Source organism: Drosophila nasuta, chromosome X (assembly GCF_023558535.2).
Source record: "Drosophila nasuta strain 15112-1781.00 chromosome X, ASM2355853v1, whole genome shotgun sequence".
In the NCBI taxonomy this organism is placed as follows: domain Eukaryota; kingdom Metazoa; phylum Arthropoda; class Insecta; order Diptera; family Drosophilidae; genus Drosophila; species Drosophila nasuta.
The window spans coordinates 7860568-7865868 of NC_083459.1; positions in this window are offsets into that span (position 1 = coordinate 7860568).

The window sequence follows — 5301 nt, forward strand, 5'->3', positions numbered from 1 at the left end:
AGCGCAATGCGGCGGTGTCGCTGTATATTTATGAGCTATCTATGAAACTGCTTGCAGCATGCCACACCCACCGCACCGCCTCTGCCTTCACATCTGCCCCACACTCGCTCCCAGCTGCATCGCGTAACTTTGACCCGCTGCTGCTTTCAGCTTTCAGTGAAACTCGAATTAACCGCATCTGCCAATGTTACGCCACTTGAACCAAGTGTGTGTGAGTGAGAGTGTGTGTGCAAGTGTGTGTGTGGGAGTGTGTGTGTTGATGCCTCATATGTTGCCACTGCTGTAGCTGCTGCTGCTGCTGCTGCTGCTGCGCTGCATATGCATGAATTTGTTCGGTTTGTTCATGTATTTATGCAGGACCTTGCAATGCATGCATTTCGATTTACATTTTAGCTGAGCAAATTTATGCGCAATTCTAATGCAACTTTATTGAATTTGATTAGTGATGGATCAAAGCTGCACTTTGGCAGCAACAGCAACGGCAACAGCAGCAGCCACAGCAGCAGCAACACGAAGGTCATTCATAATGAAAGTGACGAGCGAGTCAAAGTTGAACATTCAATAAACTGACAAACTAACAAACTAACAAACTGACAATTTGACAGGTCGACAGCCAACGAGAGAAGCCAACAAGTTTTGCTTTCTCCATATTTGGATCAAAGGCGCAGCACTCAAGCAGCAATCACAAACAGAGACACAGAGCTCACTTTCTTCTGACATGTACAACGAAGTGCAAAACCGCCGAGCACACACATCTGTCAATTGTTAGCCATTGTGATTATGCACAACGATGCGTATACGCAATGCACACGCAAATACACACACACACACACATACAATTTTGAATTGCGTTGGGCAATTGCATCACTCATAATCATATTAAATTCTCCACTACGATTGCGTGATAAAAGTCCACAGCGAAAATAAAGGCGCAATCATTAATTATTCATTTACGAGTGCTACCTTAAGAATGTGCTCATAATAGCAAGAGTGAGCGAGAGTGTGAGCGAGAGCAATTCAACGTAAGAATATTACGCATACGACCCGGGGCACAACGGGCAATAGCTGTCAAAATATTCAACATTAGCATGCATGAAAAATGAAGAAATTCGCAATGTTGCCAAATTAGGTAGGAGAGAGACGTCAGCGACGCCAGCCAGAAGTCAGAAGCTCCAGCCATACAATAAGTTTTGTCAAACATTCTCTCACACACACACTCACACACACGGTGTCGCTGGCTTACACATGTTTATGCTTGCATTTTTTTTTGCGTTGCGTTGCCATATAATAAAGCATATAAAGCATATAATGGGGCGCGTGTGCCACAGACACGCATACACACTTCACTTACACTCTCTCGCACACACACACACGCACACACCGAAGCAAGTGTTTGACGTTGGTGTGTCAGAGAGGGAAGACAGAAGAGGAAAGCGACGCCACATACACTCAGCGTCACTTGCAACTACTTGAACAAACACAGTGTTTATTTGGCTGCCTCTGCTGTGAGTTAACTTTGCGCGCTAAAAATGAACTTGCCAAACACGTAACGAAGGTCACACACAACACAACAGAGCAACACACACACACAGAGACACACACACACATCAGCCAAGCAGCATACTTGAGCACACCATTAGAGCATACTAACAGCAACAGCAACAGCAACAGCAGTAGCGACAACACCAACAACATAGCTCAGCACACATAACAAAAAACAGAACGAAGAAAACAAACTTGAGGCAGGAACGTCGAATGTAAAAGACTCTGACAAACAGTGGAACAAGAAACAACTCAATAAAGCATGAGAAATAAATGGAATTACCATTAATATTTATCTCATTTTTAAACATAAATTTAATAACAAAATATATAAACTATTTGAATTTAATAGTGTGTAAAACTATTTTTCAAAGTCCAAATCCGAATCTGATTCATATTTATATTTATTTCATTTTGAAATTAATTAGCTACTGACTAAAAATCTATGTTGATTCGAAGATTTATTTATTTACATTATAAAATAAATTATGTATAATGATAAGTAGATAATGTATAGAAATAATTAGAAAATTCTAGGTTAATATACAAAACGAAATAAAACTAATTTTACATTTAGGATTTGCATTGTGAATTGTATATAGTTTGAAACAATATTTGAAAGACAAATTTATGCAGAAAAATCATGTTGTTCAAGGTATTAAATTATTTTTGAAGACAAAAATTGATTTAATCATTTATTATTACTATTTTAATATAAATAATTAATTTAGTTTGCAACAAAATATATTTTATTACATTTTATTTAATCCATTTTGCCATATCGGGCATCTAAAACTAGCTAAACAATTTTCTACTTTTTTGATTAATATTCAATTATTTTTGCAATACCGATATAGTATGTTAACTTAGGTTTATTCGTTCAATTTTGTAGCCAAATTATATGGTGAATCTCAATAATGAGTTACACCATCGTAAATAAAATATCTATTATATTTATGAATATTTTTATTATTTTGAAACTATTTTTCTATAGTTACGTTAACGTTAAATTTTGTAGCCAAATTATTTGATTACTCCCAAAAATAAAACATAAAATTCATATTTTAAATAGTCTAACAGCATTTTTTAATAACGCATTTCAAGTCTTAAAAGCACTGTGATCAAGTCGTGAAAGTTTCACAGCTGAAAGACGTACTCTTTAATACCCTTTGCGAGCATACATCTCACTCAGGACGAAAGAAGAAAGTCAGCGTCGTGTAGAATGAAGGAAACCTGTGACACCCTCTCGAAAAGAGTCAAAGTGACTGCAGACGTTGTCTTTAAAACTCGGCAACTCTCACACTGCGTTAGTTTGACGGCTCTTTGGGCTGGGCTGGGCTGGTCTTTGCTATGTTATAGTATTAGTGTCAGTTTTAAGTTGACTCTTCATCTCTCTCATGAACTCTTGGCAATATGTATGCAAAGAAATGCCAAGCGAGAAGAAAAAAAATTGAAAAGCAAACAGCAATAGCAACAAAACAAAAAATCATGTGCCAAGTCAAACAATATGAAAATAGCAAAGAACAGACATGTAGAAAACGAAACGAAAATAAAAAGAAAACTATAAAGGAATGGCAAATACTAGTCGTAGTCGTAGTCGTAGTTCTTGCAAATAAAGTGAAGAACTCAGAGAGTCAAACGGAAGAAGATGAAAAAAAACGGAACAAGCTATGCAAAACTGCTTTATTCAGTTGATGCCCGGCATCAATAAATTGATGATTTAGCTGTTGGCACAGTGAGCAATCGGAGTCAACATCCAGATGAGATTTTGTCACTTATCTTATATTTGATATTGAAGAGCGACGAACGCATTAAATATTTATAATGAGCTCAGCGAGATACTCTTTATATTCCTTATTATTATTTGTGTATTCATAAAGGTTGCCGTGGCCAAATGAATTGATTACTTTAAGAACTTTCACTAACTTACACATTCATTTGCCAATCTGATTATGCGGCCAAAACTTTCGGCACTCACTGTTCGTGTGCGTGGGTGTGTGTGTGACCCGGATTCAATTCGATGTTTGCATTTTATACACATATGAATTGGAAGTGTTTGCATGATTTTCCATCCTACTTCGATTTGCTGTTGCTATTTGGGTTTTTATACCCGCTACCCATTGGGTAGAGGAGTACTATAACTTTGTGTTGCGTTTTTTGGTACAGACAATGAATGATTTTTATGATACATTGTTAATTCCTGGTTGGTTGCGATCGAATAAAAGTTGTTGAAGGCATTTAAGAAATACTCTTAGATGACAAAAAAACGTCTACTGCAATCGTGTCTTAGCTGTTTTGGCTGACAATTTAGTATATTTCGAATGTAGCACTCGACAGTCTGGTATATTTTGTTTTCTATAGAATCTGTCGTAGTCAATGGTATATTTTGCATTCTATGGCACATTTTGTACTCTTTGGTATATTTGTAATGTAGTACTGTAATGTAGTTCAAAATATACCAAATTGTCCAAAACAATATCCAATATATATCATAGAATACAAAATGTACCATATTGACATTTTGTATTCTATGGTATATATTAAATATAGTTCTAGACAATTTGGTATATTTTGAACTCTTTGGAATATTTTGTTGCCTATGGTATATTTTAAATGTAGCAAAATATCGATATACATCGAAAGTATTCGGTATATTTTTAGTATTTTTATGGTATATTATTGTGGTATAATTTAAGAAGTATGCAGCTACCCGATATCTCACAGTCGAGCACACTTGACAGTAGCTTTCTTACTTGTTCTTTATTGAAGTTGTAATATGCGATGCGAGTTTTTTGGCGCTACACACAAATGCCATTGAGTGCGCGTGTGTGTGAACATGAGTGTGACTGACAATATATATGTATATAGAATAGTACAATATATATGTATATTTGTGTATGTATGTCTGCTGAGTCAGCCAAAGGCAATGGCAATGTCCGAAGGCTGTCTCGCTGCCTTTATCCGTTTCTCTGTCTTTCTGTCTTTCCATCTCTCAGTCTGTCTGTCTGTCTGTCTGTCTGTCTGTCTACATCTCCTTTTTGTTTATCAAACGATGCTGTTCATATTGCTTGGTACAAGTTAAAAATTCCAATTTTATTTGGCATTCGGATGCGTGCCCTGTGCGTTGTGCGTTGCTCTGGGTCTCACTTGGCATCCTTGAATCCTTGCCTCGTTGCGTATCGATGCTTAGTTAGGCATTTACTGCACGTCTTCATTCTTAAATTTCAAAGGCTCTAAACTTGAGCTTAAGCGAAATGAAATGAAAATCTATTTGTGCCAATGAACCTACACAGTAGAACAACAACAACAACACCAACAACGACAACAACAATGAAGCTCGGCTGCTGCTGCTGTTGCTGTTGCCACCCGTGGCTAACACCCTCAACCAATTTGACCAGCAATCACGCGCATTGCGGCACGTTTAACCTCCATTTTGCAGCCCCAGACAGACAGAGAGACAGACAGACAGGCAGAGTGTCAGACAGCGAGACTTCCTCGCGGTCGTTGGCGTTCGGTTTCTGCTTGCCACCGATTGTCACCTGTGCGTCGCTGCACGCGTCACCAGCTAAACACAGCCACTGCGGCCCCGCCCCGAAGTCCCTCGACAACCATTGTGTGGCAATGTCCCAACGTTTGCTAAACTGTTGCTTCCACAAATAGTTTGCATAGCGGCGCGCGAAACCGAAGCTCTAGCTGAACCTGAAGCCTGGGCTGCTTGGCCAGGTGCAAATGAATGCCTAGATTTATGCGTAATAAATT